Source organism: Schistocerca cancellata, chromosome 4 (assembly GCF_023864275.1).
Source record: "Schistocerca cancellata isolate TAMUIC-IGC-003103 chromosome 4, iqSchCanc2.1, whole genome shotgun sequence".
Classification (NCBI taxonomy): Eukaryota; Metazoa; Arthropoda; class Insecta; order Orthoptera; family Acrididae; genus Schistocerca; species Schistocerca cancellata.
This window is the reverse complement of record NC_064629.1, coordinates 555513495-555528118: the sequence shown is the minus strand read 5'-3', so window position 1 is coordinate 555528118 and position 14624 is coordinate 555513495. Positions and strand designations below refer to the sequence as shown.

At 43.6% G+C, this 14624-nt stretch overlaps 1 protein-coding gene across 1 annotated transcript in view; it reads left to right on the top strand.

Annotated features, from left to right (window-relative positions):
- Positions 1 to 14624, top strand: part of LOC126185062 (organic cation transporter-like protein) — a 236984-nt gene that overhangs the window by 71710 nt on the left and 150650 nt on the right. The gene's annotated exons all lie outside the window — the stretch shown is intronic.

Below are 14624 nucleotides of genomic sequence, written 5' to 3'. Positions count from 1 at the left end.
CGCACAGTCCATGACTGCAGCGCCGAAGACCGTTCGGCTAATCCCGCGCGGCAGCATTTCTGAAATGCCTAAGTTTGTAAACTGTTCGCATGCCACCGTGATTAAAATACACCGTGACCGGAAAGAAGGCGCTATCCAAAACCAACGCCGAGGCAATCGTGATGCACCTCGAGCCATAAATAACAGGGGTGAACGACGGCTGTGGAGATGTGTATAGGCGGATAGGCGTGCAACTGAGCACTCAGACAAACCAAGGGGGTACAGACAGTATCTCCTCAACGATCGTTCATCGACCGTTCACCGAACGTTGATGTGTATTGAGAGCAAGCACTTGTTTCATGCTGACTGGTGTTTAACGGTGACGAAGACTGGAATCTGCACGGAAATACCGCAATTAGACGTCCACTGGTGTTAGACCCATACGACTAGGATGGATGAAATCATTATGATGCTGTACACAGAACTGGGACTTGTGTCTGAAAAGGTAATTTGGTGTCACTTCTGAGTCAAGTTTTCTCGTTTGAGGCACCAATGCTGGCACGCTTCTCTCTGCTGGTGTGTTTAAGGAAGTTATAACGATGGTCGCTGTGGTGACAGGTCATCGTATTCTGGATACTGTCGCACTGCCCATCTAGTTAATTGTCTTGGGATGATTATGGCATTGAAACAGAGGATGACACGCGTAAAGCTGAAATACTAAACACCTTTTTCCAAAGCTGTTTCACAGAGGAAGACCGCACTGTAGTTCCTTCTCTAAATCCTCGCACGAACGAAAAAATGGCTGACATCGAAACAGGTGTCCAAGGAATAGAAAAGCAACTGAAATCACTCAACAGAGGAATGTCCACTGGACCTGACGGGATACCAATTCGATTCTACACAGAGCACGCGAAACAACTTGCTCCCTTCTGACAGCCGTGTACCGCAAGTCTCTAGAGGAACGGAAGGTTCCAAATGATTGGAAAACAGCACAGGTAGTTCCAGTTTTCAAGAAGGGTCGTCGAGCAGATGCGCAAAACTATAGGCCTATATCTCTGACATCGATCTGTTGTAGAATTTTAGAACATGTTTTTTGCTCGCGTATCATGTCATTTCTGCAAACCCAGAATCTACTCTGTAGGAATCAACATGGATTCCGGAAACAGCAATCGTGTGAGATCAAACTCGCTTTATTTGTTCATGAGACCCAGAAAATATTAGATACAGGCTCCCAGGTGGATGCCATTTTCCTTGACTTCCGGAAGGCGTTCGATACAGTTCAGCACTGTCGCTTGATAAACAAAGTAAGAGCCTACGGAATATCAGACCAGCTGTGTGGCTGGATTGAAGAGTTTTTAGCAAACAGAACACAGCGTGTTGTTCTCAATGGAGAGACGTCTACAGACGTTAAAGTAACCTCTGGCGTGCCACAGGGGAGTGTTATAGGACCGTTGCTTTTCACAATATATATATAAATGACCTAGTAGATAGTGTCAGAAGTTCCATGCAGCTTTTCGCGGATGATGCTGTAGTATACAGAGAAGTTGCAGCATTAGAAAATTGCAGCGAAATGCAGGAAGATCTGCATCGGATAGGCACTTGGTGCAGGGAGTGGCAACTAACCCTTAACATAGGCAAATGCAATGTATTGCAAATACATAGAAAGAAGGATCCTTTATTGTATGATTATATGATAGCAGAACAAACACTGGTAGCAGTTACTTCTGTAAAATATCTGGGAGTATGCGTGGGGAACGATTTGAAGTGGAATGATCATATAAAATTAATTGTTGGTAAGGCGGGTGCCAGGTTGAGATTCATTGGGAGAGTCCTTAGAAAATGCAGTCCATCAACAAAGGAGGTGGCTTACAAAACACTCGTTCGACCTATACTTGAGTATTGCTCATCAGTGTGGGATCCGTACCAGGTCGGGTTGACACAGGAGATAGAGAAGATCCAAAGAAGAGCGGCGCGTTTCGTCACAGGATTATTTGGTAAGCGTGATAGCGTTACGGAGATGTTTAGCAGACTAAAGTGGCAGACTCTGCAAGAGAGGCGCTCTGCATCGCGGTGTAGCTTGCTATCCAGGTTTCGAGAGGGTGCGTTTGTGGATGAGGTATCGAATATATTGCTTCCCCCTACTTATACCTCCCGAGGAGACCACGAATGTAAAATTAGAGAGATTCGAGCGCGAACGGAGGCTTTCCGGCAGTCGTTCTTCCCGCGAAACATACGCGACTGGAACAGGAAAGGGAGGTAATGACAATGGCACGTAAAGTGCCCTCTGCCACACACCGTTGGGTGGCTTGCGGAGTATAAATGTAGATGTAGATGTACAAAAAAGTCTGTTGTGTGACGTAAGGTGCGTGACAATGCTGCACAATCCTGCACTGACAAATGAACAATATATTTTTCCTCTCGGGCACTAGTCGTCAGAGGCCGCTGAGATTCTGCATGGCGTTGAGTATGGCCATCAGTGGTGCCTCAGCTCTCGTGCTGCAAGAGTGGGTACAGTGACTTCCGCAGCAGATGCTCAAGGTTGCATATTACATTTGTGTAAGTGTTTCTTATGTGCTTCTACGTATTTGGAAGTAAGCAGTAAGAAATTATTGATATACACTGAAGAGTCAAAGAAACTCGTACACCTGCATAATATCTTCTAGAGGCCCCGCGAGCAAGGGCCGCAACACGACGTGGCATGGCCTGAAGTAGTGCTGGAGGGAACTGACATCAAGAATCCTGCAGGGTTGTCCATAAATCCGTAACAGTACGTGGGGTGGAGATCTCTTCTGAACAGCACTTCGCAAGGCATCCCAGATATGCTCAATAATATCCATGTTTGAGGAGTTTGGTGGCCAGCGGAAGTGTTTAAACTCAGAAGAATATTCCTGGAGCCACTCTAAAGCAATTCTGTACCTGTGGAGTGTCGCATTGTCCTGCTGGAATTGCCCAAGTCCGTCCGAATGCACAATGGACAGGAATGGACGCTGGTCATCAGACAGAATGCGTACATACGTGTCACCTGTCAGAGTCGTATCTAGACTTATCAGGGGTCCCATATCACTCCAGGTGCACACGCTTCACACCATTACGGAGCCTCTACCAGCCTAAACAGCCCCCTGCTGACACGCAGGGCCCATGGATTCATGAGGTTGTCTCCATACGGTTTACGTCCATCCGGTAATTCAATTTGAAACGAGACTTTTCCGACCATACAACATATTTCCAGTCATCAACAGTCCAATGTCAGTGTTGACGGGCCCAGGCGAGGCGTAAAGCTTTGTGTCATGCAGTCATCAAGCCTACAAGAATGGGTCTTGGGCTCCGAAAGCTCATATCGGTTATGTTTCGTTGAATGGTCCAGACGCCGACTTTTGTTGATGGCCCAGTATTGAAATCTGCAGAGCCGGCCACTGTGGCCGAGCGGCTCTAGGCGCTTCAGTCTGGAACAGCGCGACCGTTACGGTCGTAGGTTCGAATCCTGCCTCGGTCATGGATGTGTGTGACGTCCTTAGGTTAGTTAGGTTTAAGTAGTTCTAAGTTTTAGGGGACTGATGACCTCAGAAGTTAAGTCCCATAGTGCTCAGAGCCATTTGAAACAAATTTGAAATCTGCCGTAATTTGCGGAGTGGTTGCACTTCTGTCACGTTGAACGATTCTCTACAGTCGTTGTTGGTCCCGTTCTTGCAGGATCTTTTTCCGGCCGCAGCAATGTCGGAGATTTGATGTTTTCCCGGATTCCTGACATTCACGGTACACTCGTGAAATGGTCGTACGGGAAAATCTCCACTTCATCGCTACCTCGGAGATGCTGTGTCCCATCTCTCGTGTAACACCACTTTCAAACTCGCTTAAATCTTGATAACCTGCCACTGCAACAGCAGTAACCGATCTCACAACTGCGGCAGACACTTGTTGTTTTATATAGGCGTTACCGACCGCAGCGCCGTATTCTGCCTGTTTACATATCGCTGTATTTGGATGCGCATGCCTACACTAGTTTCTTTGGCGTTTTAGTGTATGTTATGTATAGTGCTTTTTAGTTTCTGTATTGTTGTTGTATTAAACAAAGCTACATTTGCCCTTTCGTGACATAATGTACTTCAACAACACTGCTATCACTACTGGTGTCACATTCAGTTTTAACCAGCGACTATTAAATATCTTTCTGTAGTACCTCATATCCTGTGCTAGCAGATCTAGTGACTCCGACAGCAACTGCAGATCAGGTCTGAGCATTGACACTTCTTCAGTCTTTATACAGATGTTATCTAGTCTTGCACTTAATTCCTCTACTGTTTTTGGTCCAAATCGCACTTACTTCGTGTATGTTCTGGCTCAGACAAACGTGGGCGATGCATCACTTCCGCTGGTAAAATAACGCTGTAAGTGGTATGTAGTAGTTATCTACGACCAGTTCTGGCCACGGTATCTTATCTCAAGTTCACTGACAAGGACTTCCTGTTTTAGGTTACATACTGAGGCAATTGGGCGAAATCACCCTCCCCTCCGCTCTCCCCAGAGAAACACTATCTTGCCTACACACGTGAGGCAGTTGTGCAAGGGCACCCAGGCGAACTCCTGTCCTAAACGCACGCCTGAGGTAGTTGTATTGTAAGTAGGCTGTTTAGGTTTTTATATTGGTAACGCCACGTAGCGCTCTGTATGAAAATCGCTGGCTGTGCTGTGTGCAGTCTGTGGCTGGTTTGCATTGTTGTCTGCCATTGTAGTGTTGGGCAGCTGGATGTTAATAGCGCGTAGCGTTGCGCAGTTGGAGGTGAGCCGCCAGCAGTGGTGGATGTGGGGAGAGGAATGGCGGAGTTTTGAAATTTGTAAGACTGGATGTCATGAACTGCTATATATATTATGACTTTTGAACACTATTAAGGTAAATACATTGTTTGTTCTCTATCAAAATCTTTCATTTGCTAACTATATCTATCAGTAGTTAGTGCCTTCAGTAGTTTGAATCTTTTATTTAGCTGGCAGTAGTGGCGCTCGCTGTATTGCAGTAGTTCGAGTAACGAAGATTTTTGGTGAGGTAAGTGATTTGTGAAAGGTATAGGTTAATGTTAGTCAGGGCCATTCTTTTGTAGGGAATTTTGAAAGTCAGATTGCGTTGCGCTAAAAATATTGTGTGTCAGTTTAGTGGTGATCAGAATAGGTAAAGAGCGAAATGTCTGAGTGCGTTCAGTTCTGCTCAGCTGTTTGAAAATCAAATAATGTAAGAGGTTTATCAGCACAGTAATTAATTAATTTTTCTAAGGGGACGTTTCACATGGCGACCCTTATAGTCGTTACGTAATCGTGCAACTAACAAGCAAGAATGTACACACACAATAACACTGTGTCGTCTGTTCACAATAACAATGCATTCGTAATTTCTGTTTAAATAAGTTCTCTTGGTTCTTGACTGGATATTTAACTTCAAACATTGTTGCATGTTAACAGATTCTAAGTCTGACAAAGCATACTATTAATGTAAAGTGAAAAATTTTGTAGCAAAGACTAAGTTAAAAAACAGATTATCTTTCAATAAACGGTTTTACATGTGAAATGTGGTGCAAACTTTTACTCTTACTACTATGCAGAGCTCCAGCTTCAATGGAATCATCGTGTGGTATATGTCGGTAAAGAATACTGGAATTTTTCTCAAGGTTAGCATCTATGTAGTTTTTCTCTGAGCCAGCCGGCGCACGCGGCTGCCTGCTGTGTGAGTCATTATCTGTCTCTTTGTTGGTGCGCGTCGTTATTAGGATTAGGAGACCTAACTTCTACAAATTCACCTTGTCGAGAGGGCCCAACCCTGTTTGAATCTCGCCAGTTCCGATGAAATTCAGGTCTGTCGTAATGATTATATCATCTGTCGTCATGTCGGTAGTTCCTGTACTTTCTTTCTTGTCGGTCATGTGATGGAGAATTTCTCCCTGAATCGTAACTGCGTGCTGGACCGTTGCGTCTAAAGTTATTCTGTCTCCCGTGATAATAATAGTTCTGGTTGCCATATTGTCTGTTTCTATGATTGTCTCTGTCATTTTCGTTACTACGGAGATGCAAACTTTCTCTGTAACTATTACTCTGCCAGTGGTTGTCATACGGGTGGTGTCTGTTTTGGTCACGATTTACATGGTAAGAATAGCCTTGTAATTGCCCTGTAATTGTTGTGCTCCTGTTTTCGCGTTCTGCGATTGTCAGTGTCAATTTCCAATTCTTGTAACAGTTCCTGAAAAGCTTCAATGTCATCTTTGCAACTTCCTGCCAAAATGATATGTCGTAAATGTTCAGATAATTTGATTAAGCAAATGCAGATGAGTTCTGAGGGGCTGTATGGGTTTGACAGGTATTGATTCTTGTGCAACATGTCTTCAAAATATTTCACAAGACTGGAAAATTCAGATTGTTCGAAATGTTTCATTATTATGATGCTGTGTTTTACTCGGTCTTGTGTAGATTGAGACCAATATGCTGAGAGGAAGGCATGATAAAATTCTCCTTCACTGTGACAATCGTGAATGACCGATCGCATTCTTTCAGCTGGTTCATTCTCTAAGTAGCCACACATAAATTCTAATCTGTGCTCTAATGACCAGTTGGGAGGAAAACAATGAGAGAATTGATGGAGCCACGCTTGCGGATGAATGTCGTTGCCAGAATTCTTAAATGTTTTGAATTTACGTGTAGTAATGAACAGCTTATAGTCAAAATCATCGTGTTGGCGAGTAGCATATCGGTCATTGTTACGTCGTGTCGGCGGTTCCAGCTCAAAATTCGGTGCACCTTGCCAATTTCTTTCATAATTTCCGAAATGCCCTGTGCTATTATTTTGTGGCTTTTCCGTATTTCTAAGTCCCTCTTCCCGTGTTGGAGCGCGAGTGTCCTCTGAAATATGTAACTTTTGTATTACTTGTGCCAACTGATCTTGTACTTCCCGGTTTTCTCTTTTGTGTTGCGTATTAATTTGATTCTGATTTTGTTTGAATTTCTTAGTTTGTTCATACTCTTCCGTGACAGTGATGGCTACAGGTCTTGTGTCATTCAGATCATCATCTACCTTTGCAGATAAGTTAGTGAACCGATCCAAAAGTTCGGTACTTTCTCCGATAGTGTACTTATTTCCTCAGCGTGTTTTTCTGAACCAAGTTTCAGTGTCCATTTGTGTTGAAATCGTATCTACTGTGTCCTTTAAGTTTTCCTGAGTTTTTGCAAGTAGTGTAACCGAATCGGTAGATGCAACTGAATCAAGTTTGCCCACAAGGTCTCATGATTTTCATGAACAATGGTTTGCAGTTCTTTTATGGCTGCTTCGTGATTCTGTAATGCATTTTCATGCCACGAAAAAATAGGTTGGAAATGCTCACAAATTTGTGTTTTTACGTCATTACAGACTTTTTGACATTTCGATTCAATGTTATGTAACTCAGTAGTTAAATCTTCACGTGTTTGTTCAAGTGTGGTGTCTAACTTCTGAAGCTTTTGCTGTGTTTGTCTCTGATTTTGTTCCATTGTGTCTAACTGTTGCTTTGTTTTTCTCTGGTGTTGTTCCATTGTGTCTAACTTTTGAAGATTTTGTTCCATTGTGTCTAACTTTTGAAGCTTTCGTCCCATTTGTTGCATTAATTGTAATAACAATGCACTGGTGTCTGAAACATGTTCATCAGTGCTTTTCGGCAGCGAATTTGCACCGGCAACATACGCATTTTTCAAAGCACAAAGTGTCTTGCCTTATTTGAGAAAACGGCGAGGACGCAAAACCTGAATCTACAGTATTTGCAAGATAGTGTCCTGTCATTTCGGATTCCTGAGGCAAGCTGCTGCCGACCGATCGATCGATAATGCTTCCCTGTTCACTAATTGTTTCACTGCCTACACCATTATTTGCAGCCCGCTCCATTTCCCTACGCACAATTACCAAATTACTACTTCGAATGTCTGTTAATTCATTACACAGTGGTGCTGATAAGCTACGCTCGTCGTCACTATTATTTCTCAGTTTACTTTGGAGCCTAGTGTTACGTTTTTCACACGCCATTATTGTCACAATATTTCACACGATAACACAGAAAAGCACAATTTGAAGAGCAAAAATAAGAGAACACATTAACACAGCACTGAAAATAATATCTAGTCAATTGCAAGCGCAGCTGCGAAATACTTGGTGCAAATCTACATGCATGCCACAACTGTTTTACTGTACAACAATGAAATACTGCAACAACAAAGGAGATTCTTTCTACAATGACGCGCTAGCAATAAACAAAAGCTACACTAATTACACAAACTACAAGAAAAAATCAGAAGAATCCAGTGAGGTATCCTCGGCTAAGGGTCGACATATGATACGTCCCCTTAGAAAAATTAATTAATTACTGTGCTGATAAACCTCTTACATTATTTGATTTTCAAACAGCTGAGCAGAACTGAACGCACTCAGACATTTCGCTCTTTACCTATTCTGATCACCACTAAACTGACACACAATATTTTTAGCGCAACGCAATCTGACTTTCAAAATTCCCTACAAAAGAATGGCCCTGACTAACATTAACCTATACCTTTCACAAATCACTTACCTCACCAAAAATCTTCGTTACTCGAACTACTGCAATACAGCGAGCGCCACTACTGCCAGCTAAATAAAAGATTCAAACTACTGAAGGCACTAACTACTGATAGATATAGTTAGCAAATGAAAGATTTTGATAGAGAACAAACAATGTATTTACCTTAATAGTGTTCAAAAGTCATAATATATATAGCAGTTCATGACATCCAGTCTTACAAATTTCAAAACTCCGCCATTCCTCTCCCCACATCCACCACTGCTGGCGGCTCACCTCCAACTGCACAACGCTACGCGCTATTAACATCCAGCTGCCCAACACTACAATGGCAGACAACAATGCAAACCAGCCACAGACTGCACACAGCACAGCCAGCGATTTTCATACAGAGCGCTACGTGGCGTTACCAATATAAAAACCTAAACAGCCTACTTACAGTATGTGCTACAGGACATAACCTTATACTGGTTCAAATGGTTCAAATGGCTCTGAGCACTATGGGACTAAACATCTGTGGTCATCAGTCCCCTAGAACTTAGAACTACTTAAACCTAACTAACCTAAGGACATCACACACATCCACGCCCGAGGCAGGATTCGAACCTGCGACCGTAGCAGTCGCGCGGTTCCGGACTGAGCGCCTAGAACCGCTAGACCACCGCGGCCGGCCCTTATACTGGTCACGTGGTCGTCAGGCACTTGTGTGATATGAAATTGGCGGGAAACTACTTTCATTCTCATGCTTCTCTTAGCCAATAAGAGCACATTAAAATGGTGGGAAACCCCTCCTCATCCCTTGTAACTAGTTGAATTCCTTAGGCGTCTTCATTCGAGGTCAGTGCACCATAGGTAGATGATCAAATTTGTTATCAACAAATTTTTGTTAACAATAATTTTTCGTCTATAGTTTAGTAGGAAATAATATATGATGTAGCAAATTAACTGATGGTTTACGAGTAAAATTTTTTGCCATTTTCTACAGTAATTTTTGTTGTTTGAAAAAAATAATGTCTTCCACTATACACTGTCCATTTCGGTTATAAGGTGGCTACCGACGTCACATATCTGCAGTATAACCGGACAATTTGAAAAGAGATATGTGGTGTCACCGCCAGACACCACACTTGCTAGGTGGTAGCCTTTAAATCGGCCGGGTCCGTTAGTATACGTCGGACCCGCGTGTCGCCACTATCAGTGATTGCAGACCGAGCGCCGCCACACGGCAGGTCTAGAGAGACTTCCTAGCACTCGCCCCAGATGTACAACCGACTTTGCTAGCGATGGTTCACTGACAAAATACGCTCGCATTTGCCGAGACGATAGTTAGCATAGCCTTCAGCTACGTCATTTGCTACGACCTAGCAAGGCGCCATTACCAGTTACTATTGATACTGTAAAACATGTACCGTCAAGAGCGACGCTCATCATTAATGGATTAAAGTTAAGTATTCCACCAGCTACGTCCTTTTTTCTAAAGTCTAATTTCCTTGTCCTGTTCCAGACCTCACGCCAGCCTGTGTGAGCTAAAACGCGTGCCTTTCGGCTTCCTCTAGTAAACTGGTGTTGGCTCTCCTGCCAACCCACAACAAGATAACTATCGAGTGGTCTGGCTGTAGTGTAGACTATTGCCTGTGCTACTCTGGTGGCTGATTCTAGTAGGTGATTGGTAGAAAATAGCGTATCGGCAGGCCATTGCCTGTGTCAGTCTAGTAAATGATTGGTAGGCAACTCTCGTTTGTCATTGGTAGGCAATAAAAAATAGGCAGCTTGCTCTCAGAGGTAGTGTTTTCCTGCAACGAAGCCTTAAGGTCACAAGCCATTTCTCGTATGACCGCTGTTTATTCTATCAAATATGGATCAAGTGGTACTGTTGGGTGCTTCGGGGTTGTAGGTAGTTACTTCATACGGATCGCAGCCTTTCAGCCAGTAGATGAAACTTCCGGTCTCCATATAAAGGGGCAGAGAAGTTCGGCTTAGCAAACTCGAAGTGGAGTTTGGAGAGGAACGGAAAATACGTACCGTTATAGACAGGCTTTGTGAGCTGCGCTGACACCATAACTATCTCCACAGCAGATAGTCATTTATTGAAGATGGTGGCCCATTTGAAATTTGACCTGGCAGTTTAATTCTTGCGCCTAAACGACCTTTTCCCTCATCGGTAAACTAAATAAATTTCAGGCTATTCTCTAAAATTTCCCATGGTTTTCCCGAAACTTGAATTATTCATCAATTTATAAAAATTTCAAAGACAGACATCACGACAGTCCTCTATTCGGTGTCTACATCAATGCCATGGGAGATTCAATCCCAAAATAAGACATTAGTGAAGGTTTCTGTAGCGCAGAATAAATCTCCACTTACTTCCCAGCGTTGTCGTCAGCCTGAGGACTGTACCATTGCACAGGTCCAGGTGCTCCCGACAGAGTGGCAAGTAACTGTGCACGTCTTGCAAATGGGTGAGGTGTTTCAGTTATGCCTCCAAGACGCATCCCTCACCAGAATCAGTCAGCGGCCACATTTTGGATCTCATCTTCCAGTCTGTCGACTTCTGTTTGGGCAGCAACCGAAACTCACCAAAACGGCAGAGACTGTTGCATGGCATACCCGTGGAAGTCATTTATACCCAAGTAAAGAATGTAACGTAAATCGTAAGGTGGCCTATTCACCTCCTCACTCATTCGCAGATTATTCGTCTTGGTGTACGTGAGCAAAGCCCCCTACAAATCCCACGTGCGAAGAAGAGCAGCATCAGTCAACAGTTCAATGCTGGCACGTCTTCTTGTTAACATAGCATCCTACGAACGCCCTGACGTGCTTTAATAGAAGACAGGCTCCAGAAAACTTGTCATACACTCCGGAATTTCTCAAAACTATCTGAGAGCAGGCGTACATCGGTGTTCACGTACAATCTAGCGTATTCTCCTGAATCAGGGACGTTGAACTCCTGCCAAACATTCACCATGTGCTCTTACTCATCTACTGCTATGGCTGTGTCTGTTAGTTTACTGTATAATGCAGTTGTGTCGGGAAATATGGTTACATGGGGTCTCTCCACCGAATCCTGGTATTTGTAAGGACATGCTCCTTTTTCGTCAAACATTGAAACTTTTCATCATCAGATATGAAGCTCTAGTGATGTGCAAGTTTATGAAGAGATGCGTCCACGAAACGTAGCGAATACAGCAAGTGGAGTGTTACTTTTGACGTGATTCGCTTGGAAAAAGAAATGCACTTTTCAACGATGTCAGGTATGACGCTGACCTTACGATATTTCAAGCCAAAACCATGCAAGTGCTCGACAAGGAAGTGAGCATCCTACTCGCTCAATTTATGGAAGGAAATAGGTATGTGTCGTGGTAGTTGGTACTTCAAGTTGCACGCGTTGTCACGTGCACTGCGGAACTTCCTCTTTAGATGACAGAGCTCTCTACAAGGAGTTTCCGCTTTTCTATCCTACAGCAGCCCACAAATATTACTGTCAACTGCCAGCTTGTATAATGCATCATTCTCCTGCGAGTCAGTAATGCGAATGTTGCTGCGCTAAATGCAGTCAACTTCACACACAAGTTTTTCGACCTCAGAGACCAGACACTTCGTAGGATTATCCCCGACGTGTCATTAGAATTTGGTGAAACTGCTGTCATATGAGCACACATTTTGATACCCTGCCGCGTACAATACGTGCCGTTCTGTATCTTCACAACACCCCACTAGAGTAGGAGGCACTCAGAGTCAGCGTATAAGATGAAGGGACATTGTTCCTGGTGGTAGGTGTTCTTAAACTTCAAGATCTTTTGATTCTGGGTAGGCATTTCCACACGTACCGGTTTCTGTGTAGAGCAGGCAGTCAGATGCCCTTCACGATACTCAGTCTTGGTAAAAGAGTTAAGACATCTATGGCAAAAATGACTTGTACCACAATATTTTGATAATTGGACAGAAAGTAGGTGGGGAATGCTTTTTAGCGACATCTAGAGTTGCTTCTCGCTCTCGGAGAATTGCAACATACGAGTATCTACGTGTTTGGAACGCTGACTTGGGTTCAACTACTTTGTGCTTTACTTCTTTCTCTAGTCTGGAACCGAGTGTCGTCACCGATTCTGTGATGAGGTCCGCTGTTTAATTTTCGACCTGCGCTACACGGTGAAGACTTGTAAAGTCTCCCTAGATGTGTCGGGTGGGCTCTGTACATCGGAAACAACCACTCTAGCGGCAGAGAGATGTGGAATGATCATTGTTTTTTTTCTGTACATTAGATGAAACTCTGACATCCCAGTAGAAAAACTGGCTTTTGAGGAATAATGGGCTGCTTTTCTCCGCAGACATTCATACATTTCATTGAAACTGGTCCTACCAGAGATCAAGTTATCATAAAGGCGAGCGGTGGACACAGCCTATATAAACCCTTTCACTACCATTAGAACATATGTGTACCATGATAGGAATAGGAGAACTAGTGGGAGTTTCCATCGTGTTATTGGTACGCATCAATGTCCCAGTAGTAAAGAAAAGCCTGCTAATGGTTTGCCGAATTCTTATAATTACGGCTTGCACCTGTAGGTTGTGCTGTCTTCAACCCTCTGTTCCATTCCGCTCTGTATCGTTGCACCGAATTAACGCGCGTAGAACAGATGTGCAAATTGGGCTGCCGTCGCGCCTTCCCTGACTATTCGTGTCAATGAATTGCACGCATATATCAACGTTTGCCGTAACACAAACGCGCACCTATAACGTGAGTTAAAACCTGGAGAGATGCTCTATCCACTGATGTGTGTATATTTTCTGTATGTTTTGTAACATCCGCGGAATTGTTTTCTGAAATCCTGGAGTTGCTTATGAATAACCCTGTATGTCCAACACCTCCCCACGTTGAAAAACGAAACGATTGGAAAATATTTGTTTCAAATTGTTATTTCTTGTTATGATATTAATTTTAAAAAATACACATTTCACTCCGGAAAAAATTTGTAATCAAAGGTTTAATATCCAGTAACAGGTGCTCAGATACTTTTGACCACATAGTGTAGGCTGCAGAAGTTTTGCACAGATGAAGATGATAGCACATTATATACCAGTCTTTGAATTGAAGACCGCGACAACAATAGTCACATTTTACACTTTTATTGGTTCTAAATTACTTAGGATGATTCACAATTAATGTTACACACTTCTAGACATTGTAGAGGGGACTTAGTGGGTCAAGTTTTACGTATGAACCCATGGTCGGATACGGTTCGTTTCCATGTTACAAGTATGACAAGATGTACAGCTTTCACTCCTATTTACTGTGAAATTACAACTACTGTTCGATATGACGACCACCAAGTTCGGTGCACTCAGTGTATCTGCGCAGTAAGTCTGCATAAACTCTGTCCAAAATGCGTGGTGCAAGGTTAATGACTTTTGCCGCAGCCAAGATGCGTGCAACTAGATCTGCCTCCGACTGGACAGGGGTCTCGTAAACGAGACCCTTCATGTGGCCTCACAAGAAAAAGTCCAAAGGGGTTAAATCTGGGAATCTTGGCGACTAAGCATGTATTCCACTTCGACCGATCCACCTGCCCCCGTAGACTATGTTCAGATTGATTCGGACACGAACTGCAAAATATAATGCCGCGCCATCATGCTGGATCCGCAGTTCATGTCAAATGTCCAACGGCACATATTCAGAAAACACCGCCAGCACTTGTTGAGGAATATCAAGTACCTGGCACCAGGTAGGAGGGGGGGGGGGGGGAGGAAGGATGTACGGCCAAAGGACACGACCATCGCCGATACCCGCTCAGATGCCGAATGTTTCCTGAAATCTTCGTGGTTTTGGGGTTTTCTTGATCCCATGTGCGGCCATTTAGTACGTTCAGAACATGTTCCCCGTTGAAATGCGCTTCAATGGTGAACAAAATTGGTCCTGGAAATTGATGAAAATCCACACAAAGGTATAAAAACCAAGTACAGAAATTGACATTTGGCACAAAATCCGCCGGAAGCATGACATGTACTTCTGAGGGTGATATGGGTGGAGCTGCTGTTCATGCAGAACACGCTAAACAGACGAGTGATACACATGCAAGTCAGGTGCAATGG